The sequence below is a fragment of the Perognathus longimembris genome, chromosome 10, assembly GCF_023159225.1.
Source record: "Perognathus longimembris pacificus isolate PPM17 chromosome 10, ASM2315922v1, whole genome shotgun sequence".
Lineage (NCBI taxonomy): Eukaryota > Metazoa > Chordata > Mammalia > Rodentia > Heteromyidae > Perognathus > Perognathus longimembris.
Window position 1 is genome coordinate 24109697 of NC_063170.1, and position 15392 is coordinate 24125088.

The 15392-nt window shown below is 39.4% G+C and overlaps 1 protein-coding gene across 4 annotated transcripts in view; it reads left to right on the forward strand.

The window, feature by feature from the left end:
• The window catches only part of Tox3 (TOX high mobility group box family member 3), a 115456-nt gene that overhangs the window by 70231 nt on the left and 29833 nt on the right, over nucleotides 1-15392 (forward strand). The window lies entirely within an intron of this gene.

The following is a 15392-nucleotide window of genomic DNA, read 5'->3' on the forward strand; positions in this document are numbered from 1 at the left end:
GGCCTCATCAGGTCTGTGGAAACCCTCTCCCAAATATCCCTGGTTCCCAATCACTTCTCCACCTCCTTCATCTTCACTCCCTTCCAGGTGAAGTTTCCCATTCATTCATTCATTCATTCATTTGCATAGTCATTTTCTTAATCTTTTTTTTTTCCCCCTCCTGAGCAGGGCCAGATGCTCCATGAGGCCAGGCACCCTCTTTTTGGGCTTAAATTGTTTTGTGACTGTTTTAGTAAAGTTATTAGCAAATAGATTTTCCATAATATATGTATTCGTAGGAGTGAGGAAATGAAAAGACAGTAAAAATCTCATCATTGTTTTGGCCATTTCAGGATTTGTGTTTGCTTACATGATAGATATTAAGGAAGTTCTTGAGCAGTGCTGTTGTAAATATGTTTTTTTTCCTCCTGATAATAGAACCAGTAGATACTAATTTTGGAGAGCATAGAGAGGCAAAAAAAAAAAAGACAAGTTATATCATTGTACATAGTTGTGAACCATGTTTTTCTATTAATACTTTGATCATTTTCCTCTGTGATTCAAATCACTTCAGAATCATTTAGAAAGAAAATGGGTACGTGAAAGACATACAAGCTTTCTAGAATGTTTAGCTTTGGGACAAAACTCTTAAAAAGAGGTTGATGTAAGACCTTGTTTAGCTAGAGAAATTTTTCCACAGTATTAGGGTTGATAAATTTTAGATCCCATTTAAAATATATTATGTTTGGCTTAGCGTCACAATATATTTTCTGCTTCAGTAACTGCTACTACTTTATAAGCTTCCACATTATTATCTGTCCCATTTCTCAAGGCCAATGTGAGGATTCCTGGGTCAATATTTGTCACACAGCACATAGTTGAGATGATCACATAAAGCATTAACTTCAGGTTCTCACACTAAGGATTGAATTCCATTTCTTTGGAATTAAATCTCATTCCTTTGCTTCCCGTAAAGACTGCTCTGTCTAGTGGAAGAAGCAACTTAAAATTTTTCTGTCCAGTGCTGACAGGTAGGCACATGACGGTTCATTTTTTTTGCTTCTGTTTTCCAGTGACACAGGAGAGAGGATTCTGGTATGGTGCTAGGCGAGGCAGCTTAGGACCTCAGCTCTCTGTCTTAGACAACACAAGAATCAAGAACTCTGACCTACAGTAACATTAGTCTTGATATCTCAGGTGGTCCATTTTCCATGGAGAATTCTAATCTCTTAGGTTAGAGCTCGCCTTTGCTTTTATGAGCATCTGTTTGATTTTTTTTCCAGTTGTGTTATTAAGGTATTGAGTTTCACTTGTTTATAATCTTATTGACGTCATTAAAACATGACAGTGATACAATGCGGGTAACATACATGGTTTTCAAGGATGGACATGGTTTGTCATCAAGGCCTCAGTCTTGGTTTGTAATGTTAAGTCAGTACAGTGGAGAAAGGAGCTAGTTGATTATGGCTGGTGCCAGATAGACACCCCATTGTGGAATCTGTCACTAATCTCAGGGGTCCTATAATATGGGGTTTCTTTTCAATATTAGTCTTGATATGAAGGCAGCTGCAGTTCTTAAAAAATTTATATGTCTAACTTATTTTTTATTGTGGTTAAAGAAATTTATAGATAGGGTTTATTAGGTGGGTTAGATGTTTCCCCCTCAGTTATTAGCCAGCACTGGGGAATGTGCATAAATTTTCCTGTGTCATAGCTATCCACCCATTTGTACCAATGAGAAAAAGAATTCTTTTTGTTAGGAATAAATGAAGTCGGATAGATTTGGTAATGTGTACACTTTGCATAAAAGTCATTATAAAATGCTATCATTTTTACTTCATAGCCAGGTAGTTGTCCTCTCATTTTCTAAGCAAGAATTTCTTCCCTAGATACATTCCATTTTAACTGTAACGTATAAAGAAGGTCAATAAAGTTTTAGATGGCGTTTCTACTATCTCAATCTGAAATACAGTCTAACTGCTGCCCCTGTGCGATTGTTTGAAGACTTTTGCCTCTGTTTTTCCTCCCTTTCAGTCACTTGTGAATTTGACACTTTGCTCCCATTTTCTCAAATACAGTTGAGTCACTCTTCTAAAATACAATTTGGTTTTTGCTGAAGTGAGTAAAATCTGTGATGCAATTTAAGAAGAGATGATTTAAGAAGAGCTGCTTACAAATTGCTGTATAATCACCTTAAAAAAATTCCTGTAAGGAAATGTTAAAGTAATCTTGAATAGATTAGTATACAGCAACTGGGATCCCCAAAATAAAATGCCTCTCTTTTTTAGAAATGCTTAGTGTGTGCTTATTTATATGACATGTTAAAATAAATTTGAGCTATATACCAGATTAACATTGATATCCTGGCTGAATTTCACTATTTATCTTCAAGATGAAAGCCAGTGGGCCTTGCTTTGAAGGGATTTTATTTTATGGTTATGTTTAAGGAATCATTAGTCTCATACTCAAACAAATTAAAATATGAGCTTAGAAAAAAGCTCTCCCTTTAAAGTAAATGTAGGGTATCAAGTCTTAAGTTATGGACTCAGGAGTGGTTGGAGGAGAGGCCATGTTCCCCTTCCTGCCTACGGCCTCATCATAAGTGGATTTAAAGCCTCATGTGAGCCCTGGCTGAGAAAAGATTTCAGATAAACAAACATCACTGGTAAAACACAAAGAACTAATGAAAGCTATATGATCACCCATCTGATAAAAAGTTGTTCCTAATCGAATTCAAGCAATCATAAAATCACAGAAAAAGTATGTAATCAACATTTTTTTTGCAATGTGAGCAAAAGCTCTCTGCTAGTCTATTATAAAATACTAACCCCAAGCTTTGGGTAGCCAGACCTGTGGTTTCCTATATTTAAAAAAAATTATCTCAGATTTGCTCTTAAAAATGATAAATGTGAATCAATAAAACATTACTAAACACATGTAGTCCCATTAAAATGATTATCATTCTACATTGTATATGAACTTGTGATTACTTTTTTCTATTAAGTGGACTCATTGGCGTATCAGCTATGATTAAAACAGGAAAATAAACACAGTGAGTCACTTATAATACTCCAGAAAGAATTTAGAGTCTTATTGATCTGTTTTAAAATGGTAATTGTAGAATGTACTATATTATTTCTGTTTCTTGACTTACTCTTAGGACACACAAAAAAAGAAAAGCAACTGGGTATTTATAAACTTAAAATATTTCATAGCCGGCAACCAACTCTGTACATACTTGACCTACACTTAAGGAAAATCCATTGCAATCAATAATCTTATAAGTTTGATGTACCCAAAGTGAGCATAATGCTCACTTAATCATCACTGAGTGTAGCTGGAAGTAATAATTCCATAGTATTCATTTTTAAACATGTTACTCTTTTCTTTATGCTTAATGTGCAGATGGATCTATAACAGGGCATTCTAGTCTCTATGTACAGTTTAGACAGGGTAATTCTTTCTGGTGAGGCTGTCATGCATTGCAGGATATTTATGGACATTCCTGACCCTTACCCTCTGGAGAGGAGAGGATAAAAACTCTCTCCCTCCAGACCCGATCAGATTTACCCTGGGGAACATAACTGTTTCTGATGGAGAATCACTGATTCCTATCTATATGTGAATATCTACGTATCTATAGTTTTACCTGCATCCATACCTATTATGTATTTGCTTTAGGCACCTGCACATAATTATGGTTTAGGAGCATTAAATCTTCTGCTTTAGAGATCAAAGAACGGAAGACAATATTGAAAGCCATTGATGTTTTGATAGAATTCATACGAAACTGTAATTAGAGGGATTAGTTGCAATGAGAGAACATATGTTTTTGCCATTGATGATTACAGTTTGATTACTGGACTAAAGACATTTTTGCAATTTGCTAAAAGGTTTTCATTTAAAACAACGGAGGAACATTTTACTTAATTTGTTGTCTCTTTTTTATATTTGAAATTTCATATTACTCAAGAAATAATGCCCAGGAGACTTACCAGGGTATTCAGTACAGCTATGCCATGTCATTAGAGACCTTTGTTTCTCACAGAGTCCCTGAGGTCCTTAATCATTTATAGCAAGAACTCCAAACTCTGTCAGTACAAGGGAAATAACTCAGATTTTATCTTACATGGCTTGTCATTTCTATTTTGTTTTAAGGCTTTGGCAGTCCTTTGGCAAACCATAATAGCAATGGCTCACCTGACTTTGATGTGGACTGATTCTCATCATTTGATGAGAAATGAAAATAGCAAATGGCTTGCTTAGTAACTAGGAAGATAAATGGCTTAGTAACAGATCTTTACCCACACTATGGCTGCCCATGGAAAGTACCCATGAGGTCCATCCAGAGGCTGGTACACAATCAGGTGAGGACTTACTGTGTGTTCTAGCCCCTGATGTTTTGAGGAAAGCAAGCCATGGCCTCTCCCTTCATGGGGTCTAGCAGGGAAATAGATCTGAAGTAGACAGACCATTTTAACTCAGTGTAGAGTAATGCACAGGGCTGACTTGGAGCTAAGAGGAAGGGAGGGGCGGTAGGGTGTGATAGTGAACAGCCTTGAGGATGATAACCTACTGTGTGCTTCAATGGAGCCATTTACTACCAATTGATTCACACTAAGTTTGCTACTCCTCTCAGTGATATTAGACTAGATCGCAGGTCACAGCCCCTTATAAATTCAAGGGATGTCCTAGTAGTAATAGAAATGAATATGCAAATATCATGTCTTTGGTGCTATGGAGAAGGGGTCTTTGTGATTCTTCTTAAGCATTAGACAAAGTAGCTCTTTTCCATCTGGACTACTGACCAGATTTAGCTGTCACTTCAGTGAGTCTCAGAAAACAAAACAACCCATGCACATTTCTTTTGTATTAGGGTACTCACTAGGGCTGGGAATATGGCCTAGTGGTAGGGTGCTTGTCTCGCATACGGGAAGCCCTGGGTTCGATTCCTCAGCACCACATATACAGAAAAAACCGGAAGTGGAGCTGTGGCTCAAATGGTAAAGTGCTAGTCTTGAGCTCCGGGACAGTGCTCAGGCCTTGAGTTCAAGCCCCAGGACTGCCAAAAAGAAAAGAAAAGAAAAGGTATTCACTCACTAGTGTGTATACCAAGATTAGAGAAGATGCTTATCTCTTTGTACCTTCTTGTTCTAGCCTTTTTCCACCTTCATTTTCTCTCCTTTTCCCAATCTCTTCTTCCCTTCCCCTCTTTATTCCTGTTTTCCTCTGCTCCCCTCTTCTTTGCTCTTCCTCTCTTTTTCCTCCCCTCTCTTCCCTTCCCTTCACTCTTCTCTCTCTAATATTCTCTCCACTTTATAAAAAGGATACTTTATTTTATTGTAAAGGTGATGTACAGAGGGATTACAGTTACATAAGTAAGGTAATGAGTACATTTCTTGTCGAACAGTGTGTTACCCCCTCCCTCGTTTTCTCCCACTTTCCTTACTCTTTTGGCCCCCTCTTCCCCCAAGTTGTAAAGTTCATTTCCAATATAATGTCTTGTGAGTATCGCTGTTGCATTGGTTCACCCTTTGTCCTTTGTCTCACCATGTTGTGATTCTCTCCACTTTTTTCAGGCTGACTTGGAACTCATTATGGCTGGCTTCTAACTTGTGATCCTCCCACCTCTGTCTCCTAAATATTGGGATTATAGGTCTGTGTCACTGTGGCCAGAACAATATTATTCGTGTCTTCTAGAAATGATGTCCTGAATCTTACCTTGTGCTGTTGTGGGCTGATAGTCCTTGTGTTCAGTCTCCCTCCCCACCCCCCCCAAACAAGCATATTCAACTAAGCCTCTCAAAGCATAGTCTACAGGAGATGGCTCCTATATCAACACTTCTCTCCTCTCTGCTGTCTTTCCTTCTGCCAGGACTATTTTTTTTTTTTTTTTGGCCAGTCCTGGGCTTTGGACTCAGGGCCTGAGCACTGTCCCTGGCTTCTTCCCGCTCAAGGCTAGCACTCTGCCACTTGAGCCACAGCGCCGCTTCTGGCCGTTTTCTGTATATGTGGTGCTGGGGAATCGAACCTAGGGCCTCGTGTATCTGAGGCAGGCACTCTTGCCACTAGGCTATATCCCCAGCCCGTGCCAGGACTATTTTAATGACAGTCAGCCTTTTTCCTGTTTCCCAGGCAAGCTTCCCTATATCCTTTAAAGTTCTTGGGTAGAAACTGGATCCTATTTTTTTTAACCTAATATCTGTTGTTATATCTTTCATTTGAATGTTTTGATGAGCTGTTCATTTTCCCTACAGTATTGAATTCCTTCCTTCCCAGGCTTCTCATTCTCCACTTTATGACATTTCTCAGTTGCCTGTTTTGCTAGAGGTTTTGGACAGGCTTTCTTCCCCTTCCACACCCATTCCAACAGACTACTGTCTTTTCTTCTTTAGAAATGAGGAAACAAATCGAGAGAGGTAACATGAGCAACTTATCTGATGATACTCAGCTTGAAATGACAGTCCTGGGATTTGAACTTGGACTTTGCTGGCTTACTTACTCATACATTCAACCTGCATTGTTAAACATCTATTACGGACCAGACATTGTCCAAAAGGCCAGAGAAAACATCACGGAGACAGTGGAATCCTTTTTTCTCATGGGCTCCATCTTAGTGGCAGGGATAAACAAAAGAGATAAATGTAGGAAATTTAGTCTGTGTGAAGTGATTTTATATCCTCAATAAGGTAGAAGGCAGAGAAATAGAAAAGAGACTGAAGATGAGGTGTGCAGTGCCATTTTAGCTAAGCCTCACTGAGGATGGATGGGCATTGCATAGCAGATGGGAGAGTGGTCCAGGCATTGAGAGCAGTGGGAACAATGTCCTGGAGAAGGGTCAGAAAGGCTCTGTTCCTGAGACCTAGTGGGGAGAGCAGCCCACTTAGGAGGGAGTTGGGAAGAGAACCCAGCAGCCCAGTCATGTAAGGACTTGCTACCCATCGAAAGGAGTTTGCAGTGTACTCTAAATATCATTGGGAAGCCATTGGAATTGTTTAAACAGTAATATCTGCTCTGACACATAATCTGTAGCTGTAAAACAGCTGCAGAGTTGTTTTGTTTTGATTTCTCCAGGCCTATCAAAATATTGTCTTAGACATTACCACAGAGAGAAAAGGCGACATTTTATTCACTAGCACATTGAACCCTCAAAGCCTCAGGCTGAGGCAAATGTCACTTTTTTTAATTTATTAATTCAATTTTGTTGACAAGGTGATGTGCAAAAGGGGTACAGTTACATAATAGGGCAGTGAGTACATTTCTTGTGATATCTTACACCCTCATTTTTCTTTCCCTTCCCTAGATCAGGTAGGCATATATACAATACCCAGTGTACCAAACACATATACAGTAGCCACGTGGCATACGCCAAAGGAAATTTACCTAGAACTTTAAATATAACATCAACAATAGAGTTTGCTTATCCTTGTCTTATATGATCATACATATATAGTTTTTGAGCTATTGTGATCCACTGAGAGGTCTATTTTAGACCTTTTTATGTTTAGTAGTTGTTTGGTTTTAGTTACATAATGTAAGGTCAAATGTCACTCTTAACTTATCTTACAGGTGGGGAAGCTGAAGCACAGGGCAGTAAATGACAAGTGTGTAGTTGCTGAGCAGCTCGGATGGGAATTTGAACTTGTCTTTATGACATAGTAAGCAACTGGCTTCCCATCCCACAACTGATTAGTTGGGATTAGAATTCAAAGCTAGTTCGTGTGCCTGCTAGCACAGTGCACTCCATGGTTTGTTCTTCCTCTTGCTGTTGTCTCTCCTAGTCTAGACATTTGCACCAATATTCCAGCTTTGGAATATTCTTAACTGATCTGTTCCTGGTGTTTCTCGAATTATTAAAATGTTGGTTTTATATATCTCGCTTCCATCTTCCTCTAACAAAGTCCTTTAGTATTTCCCATTGGATGTATCTCAAAACAGTTGGCATTCAAAAACATTGGCCTTCAAGACCTACCTGAACCTCCTTTTTCCCACGTCCTCTGCAGCTGAGGACCAGTTAACTCTTGTGTTCATCTTTGAGTACACACTATGCACTATTAGACCTGCAGCTTTGCTCACCTATTTTCTTTGCCTGGGACTCTCTATCTTCCTGCTTTCTTCTTAGGTTGAAGACTTGGTCCTCTGAATAACCATTCCTTTTAAAACTTCTTCTTCCCTCTAAATTGTCCCAGACTTGGTCCTTACATTGATACCATTTTTGTCATCCTATCACATTGTCATCTTTAAAATCATCAGTTACATCTCCTCCACATGTACAGAGAAGTAAATGGATTCCTCCAATATATTCAGTTAATTAGTAGCTAATGCATATTGGTATTGCTATCCTGAGGAAATGAAGGAGATAAACCATCATTCTACGTAAGAGATAGTCAGGGCATCTGTTACCACTGCCTGTTTTAATGATTGTGTTTAAGGAAAGCTGACTATCCTCTTTCTGTTCTGTGGGTATTGATGAGAGTTGGCTGGCCAGTCCCATGGAGTGCTCCATTTTGGCTAAAACTCTCCAACAAACTAACACATTCAGAAACTAGCATCTGTATTCTGATACTAAACAAGTGTGGTTGAGTTTGAGAGGACGTCTAATTTTATTTTCTTTTTTTGTCTTGCTACTCTGAACTCATCCAGATGTTTTTATGACCTACAGACTCCAATGTACCCATGTCATGAGAACTTGGTGGCCTCTGTGTGAGTCAAGTCCTTTGTGAGGTATTGTTGTTTCTCATAGGCTTCTATATAACTTGTTATTAACAATTCATCAATGGGCTGGGTGTTCCCTTCTTTGATCCAGCTATAGATGAGGGTAAGTGAGGGGGTGGCTGGTCATCTCCAAAAGAGGACATTTTCCTGTAAGCACGGAAGGTGAGAAGAGAGATTTGTAAGTACTTGAGCCAAGCCTTTATTGCTATAAACAAAGCAGTTTGTAGTAATACACCATTTCTCTGAGAGCATCCTGAATTGTTTAGAGAAGCTTATTTTTTTTTTAAAGCAATTCCTAGTATATTAGTCTAAAATACATTGGGCTAGTCTCAAATTTTAGAGCTCCTATAGAGTCACTTGAGAATCTCTGAGTACAGATATTAAGACTCCACTGCTTTGGAATTCTCAAGCAGTAAATCCAGGATGGTGATCAGGAATTTGCATTTTGAAAAGGCATTTGGCTGTTTTCTGGTCCTCTATACAACACTTAGAAATATTTATTTAGACTAGAAAGTGCTAATAATATTTTTTAGTGGTTGTACTGGGGTACCATTTTATGCTTACTAGATAGGTGTTCTACCACTTGAGTCCCATTCCTTTTTGCTTTTAGTATCTTTTGGGTTAGGGTCTCTTGATTTTTTTGCCTAGGCTATCCTGTCTTGTGAGCCTCCTATTTGTGTTTCTTGTGTAGTTGGAATGACAGGTGCATATCACCATGCCAAGTTATTGGTTGAGATGTGGAGGGGGTGGGGGTAATTGCAGTTTGCATTCGTCTACCTAAGGCACCACCCCCAACAGCCTGTCTTACCTTGTAGGTCCTCTGTCTTTCCTATCTAAGCTCTAAATCTAAGATTTAGAGCTTGTTCAGGACCTACTTTGATTCCCAAGGGTCTCTGGCTTTATCTTGAGCATACACTATTGGTGAGCTTAGTTGAGACAGAGGGGTCTGGTAGGAGGAGGCAGCTACAGTGGTCAAAAAGGGATGATGGCTTGGGCTCTGGTGGGCATAGTGGAGGTGGAGCTAGGTATATAATTTTATATATAATTTTAATGGGCATATAGTCATCATGTTATAATATGAATTTATTAGCGACAATGTGTGTGTACACATTGTAACAATAAGGTCAGGGTAATTGGCATGTCTGTCACCTCAGTCATTTATCATTTTTGTGTGTTGAGAAACATTTAAACATTGTCAGTTACTTTGCAAAACCATGTGATTAATCAGTTATTCTACTGTGCTATAGTATTTTAGAAGTCATTTCCCTTTTCCAGCTACATAATGACAATAAAATATTTTGCTAGCTTCTTATCTTTAGAGTTCAAAATACTACTTTTATTATGGAATATATGTCTTCCTCTTTCCACTTCTTGCCCACGAACATGGCTTGGGGAGTGACAATGATGTACTTACTTGGTTTCTTGTTTTCACTTGAATTTCCCGAGTTTAGACTGGGCCCTAATGTGTTTAGAGATCAGTTCTGATTACTGTCACTTCACACTCAGGAATTCATTTATTCATTTGTTCAGTAAAGATTTATTGAGCTCCTGGTATTTAGTAAATCAATTTGATCTACTTTGGTAAGTCTACTATTTATTCTTCTTGGCACTGGGGAGTCTTCACTAAAAATGAGGCAAAACATTCTCAGTTTACATTCAAGTGTAGGGAGAAAGACAGTAAACATATTATGTGATGTTGAAAGTGTTAATGGAAAAAATAGAGCAAGGCAAGAAGGATGGAGAATGTTGGAGGTAGAGAGAAGGAGGCAGCATAGAAATTTAATAGTGTAATCACTGAGCAGGTGACATTTGAGGATAGACTCAGAAGGGGGAGAGACTTTAGAGTGACAATGGTCCAGGCAGACAAAACAGAAGAAATGCAAAGGCCCTGCAGTTGAGCATATGTCTGGGTTGTTGTAAGAACAGCAAGAAGACTAGCTGGATAAGGCAACATGAGCAGGGAGAATGCGGTCTAAGAGCTCAGGGAAAACAGCGGGGGCAATAGTAAGGACTGTGTAAATTCCCAGAGCTATTGGGTAATCAGTGGAAAGTTTGGAGCTTGTTCGGGACCTACTTTGATTCCTAAGGGTCTCTGGCTTTATGTTGAGCATACACTATTGGTGAGCTTAGTTGAGACAGAGGGGTCTGGTAGGAGGAGGCAGCTACAGTGGTCAAGAAGGGATGGATGGCTTGGGCTCTGGTGGGCATAGTGGAGGTGGAGCTAGGTGGTTTTCTTTGCAAATAAGCAAAGGGATGATCCAGCAGAATCTTCTGAGGTTTTGATGGGGGAGAGGAGTGAAAGGATAGGTTTAAGAATGACTGGGCCTAGGGCACAGGCCCTGAGTCAGTTCCCCATCAGAGGCTTCAGGAATACTGGGTGAAGAACCTTCATCCATTTTTTTTTCCAGGAGAGAGTTAACGGAGCCACTTGGGACTGGGTGGACTGAATATGCTGTCTTTTCTGTCATGTGACTGGGCCTGGCACACTTGATCCACAGTGGCGTGGTTCTCTTGTGTGAGCAACCTGGTGGATGTCCATAGTGAGGCATCAGATCAGAGGGTATCTGCTAACAGATCTAATGGGAAGCAGAAAAGAGAATTGTGTAAGGATTGTATTTTCTTTTAGGATTAAATGTGTGCCATTTAGCTGTTTGAGACTGGATGTTTATGTAACCGGCTCTATTAGAAGTCTGTACAAGTCTTCACATGGATATCATAATAATTTCTGTGAAAATGAGGTTGTATGGATTCACCACGCTGAAGTATTCAGCTTGTGATCATAGATGGGATTTGGTCTCTGCTGTTCTACCTTAGCAATCTGCATTAATTTATGTTGGCACTTTACCTAGTCAGACGGGCTGGGCCATGGGCACGAAGGTCTTCTACATAAGCCTGCAATTGCTCCTTTTTAATTGATGTCCTTCATAAATAATTTTTGCTGAAGCTGCAATTGCTCCTCAGGCGACAAAAGCAAGTCTACCTTTAAGTACAATGAAGACATTCTTTTTGAAAATTATTAAGATTGAGAAGTTCTACATGCAGAGTAGTTTAGTTCTGCTTTATAATGATACTCTGGAGACTGTGCCTTTGGGTATGGCATCTATTAGAGCCTATCAAGATAGAAAAAAGGCCTATTACCACCAGAGAACCTCATAAATGTCAGCTGGACCTGCCATGTAGTGACCACTGCCCTCTATTGGCTCCTTCCAACAATTGGAATGAGTGCTGTGTTGGGTAATGTTGCTATGTACCCTTCAGAGTAACTGACTACTTTGATTGGTGTTCACTTAGTTTATTGGGAATTTTTGGCCTGGCTCTTGAAGTTGAATAGAAGGACTCTGTATAAGTAGGGGATCTTTGTAAGCAACATCAATGGAGGGTTTTCATCTCAAACATTTGGAAATAGACCAAATGACTTAAGATGAATAATTTACAAGTTTTTAGTTAGTTAATTGATAAAATGTTTAAATTTTGCCATGGTGTAAAATTAGGATACTAACTTTTATAAGAGAGATTCAGGAGAAATAAAAAATAAATACTGACAGCCAAGGTTTCCCAGTGTCTGGGTATTGATGGAGGAATAAAATGATGGACAGCCTTTGTTGTTGGGCTGTTTATGGTCTCCCATTTAAAGAAAAATAGAATCTCCATCCAGTGTTGGGCATAGTGGACACAGACGCGGCCTGTCATTATTTGCTGGATTAAGGAACTGTGGGACTTCTGAGAACCCTTAACTTCATGGGGCACCTGGTATCTCATCTGACCCTTTCCCAGATGGACAGCACTGTGGGGCCCTTTTCTTGGGGAACGTTATATTAGACCCAGGTCTCTTGGAATAGCCTCTGGGAAATTCTAGCTTTGAGTATCATAGGAAACAATACAGTTTTAAGCTTAATCACTACCTGGGGCTAGATCCTCTGGGAGGCGGCAGTGCTGAGCTCACAGTAGACCCCTTTCCCACCGACCTTAGGAGAGTTGTGTGGTGTAATGTGTTTATGTCTCCTAGAACCGGGAGCAAATTTAATTGTACGCAATTTGCTCCAACTTAATTGTTCTCAGGTCATTATATTAGCCATTCACCCCCAGGGAGTACTTTTTCCTTTCAGAATCTGATCTGTTCCCAACATCAAACAAGTAAGGTAGGATTCCTAGGTCACATTTTAAAATACAATAAAGTAAATAAAATGAAGCTAGCCCTATAAGATGAGGTAAGAAATGGAAGATGCCATCCCTTTTATCCCAAATAATGTAACTACCAGAGAGGCCAGATTTAACAAATACACACACACACACACACACACACACACACGCACACGCACACGCACACACGCACACACGAAATGGGGCTCAAACTCAAGACCTGGGCTCTGTCATTTTAGCTCAAGGCTGGCACTCTACCCCTTGAGCCACAGCTTTACTTCCAGCTTTTTGCTGGCTAATTGGAGATAAGAGATGCACAGTCTTTGATACCCAGGCTGGCTTTGAACTGCAGTCCTCAGATCTTAAGCCTCCTGAGTAACTAGGATTACTGGCATGAGCCTCCAGTCTCCAGCTTAAAGAATATTTATTAGTACAAGTATGTTCCAAATGGTACATCACATATACATACATATTTTTTTCAAAGTTTTTTTTTTTGAAAGTTAGGTTTACCAGGTGCCCTCTGATTTATCTGACTACTCACTCTGAGCCAAGATTCTAGCCATCTCTGCAGGAAAATGGCCCTTGCCTATGACAGACAAGCCCATGTTGGAAGCAAGGTATTCTCCGTACGACATGGAAAGCTATGCTGCTATTTGAAATGATTTACAGCTGTTCCCGCCTGATCACCAAGTGTTTCCAAATTAAAAGCCATTAATTAAGGCCTTCTAGAGATGCAAGAGATAGGCAAGCAGTGCCTGTGCAGTCCTTCAGGTGAGAGCTTTTCAAATTACGTGGACCGCTGGAGCCACCTGCTTGACTGCACGCTGCACGGCCTGGAGGCTGTCAGCGCGCCACGTTGCCAACGCTGTTACTGATTTTTCTCATTTCTCCAGGGCAAATACTAATTAATGGATACAATTCACAGCTGATTAGCTGTAGTTTCTTCAGTAATTACATTCGCATACTAACTGTTCAGAAGAGGATTTCTAACCCAGTTCTTATTTCACTCTAAGCTTAATTTGTTTTTTGAATTGTTTAGGCCCTTAGTTTAATAGCCATTTTATTTTTCTTTGTTGTTTTAGGTGCTATTAGATAATAAGTGAGTTTAATCTTAAAAAAATACTCTCTGATAATGAGCTCTTGGCCTTAAATGGATTTCTAATTCCCTAACAAAACCTACATTTAAATAATGCTAAAGTTGTGATACTGCTGTTAGATGAGGAGGGGGACAGGACAGGAACACATGACACATATGCAACACATATTACAAGTGTAACATATGTTATACATATATGCAATAGACCGGTTATATGTGTAATTTCTCAAACACAGAAATTCTTATTCATATATATCTACACACACACATACACACACACACACACACACACACACACACACACACACCAATATCACATTTGATTATTAGCCCCAAGATTTTAATTCTACCATCCTTAATTCATGAAAAACTGCATGCTAGAAACTTAGGCTCTTTTGCATATATTCAACATTATAGAAAAAATGGGAAGATTATGTGTGCGTGTGTGTGTGTATGTGTATGTGTGGTGTGTGTTCGCATGCATGTGTTTTTGATACCTTCAAAAAAATGCTAACAAATACATCTTTTAGAAATCCTGAGGGATACTTAGCCACATGAATGAGCGCATGGGGAGAGGCTTTCTGATGGCTTGCTGTGTGTGTTTCTGTATTGTTACGGGGGGCGCAGAGGTAGGGGGCTTCTTAGACTCCAGCAGCAGTCTGGAACCATTAGCATCTTTCCTATAAATCCTGCTTAGATCTTGGATCCCTGACAAGATAAAGGGCAGCATGTCGATCCCAGTTCCTTAAAGGTTCAGAGTGAGGTTGAAAGCACCCAGAAATAAGTGGTGTCAGTTTGTGGAGAGGAGGAGGATTATGTGATTGTGTGGGTCTTCATATCTCTGTGTCATCTATCTATCTATCTATCTGTCTGTCTGTCTCTAAGATCTACGTATCTGACTGAGTATCTGACTGTATGCCTCTCCATTTACCTTCCTGTCTGTCTGTCTATCTCTGTCTGTCTGTCTATCATCTATATCTACCTGCTTATCTGTGTATGAGTATCTGACTTTGTGCCACTAGTTTTCTACCCACCTACCTATTTATTCAACCATCCATCCACCCACCTACCCATCTGCTGGGAAAATTATACCTTTTACTTGAGATAATTGCTAGCTTTTTTGTATTAGTGAATATCTATATACATTTCAACCATTGGAGACCAAATCTATGTTTTCTTTGATGTATTAAAGGAAGGAAATAAGATACTTTATTAATTGGACATTCTTTTATCATTTTAAAGTTATAAAATAATACAGCTTTAGATAGTTATGCCCACAGAGCCTTACCGTATTGCCAAACTAATAACATGATGTTTAAAGCAATAAGATGTACCTACTTAAGCTATCAGAACCTGAAAATACATTTCTGCCTCAATCCAAGTTTTACATTTGGCTAACAGGTCCTTGGAAGTAAGAGGGCTTAACTCTGAAATGCTGATACAGTCTTTATTTGTGATGGCG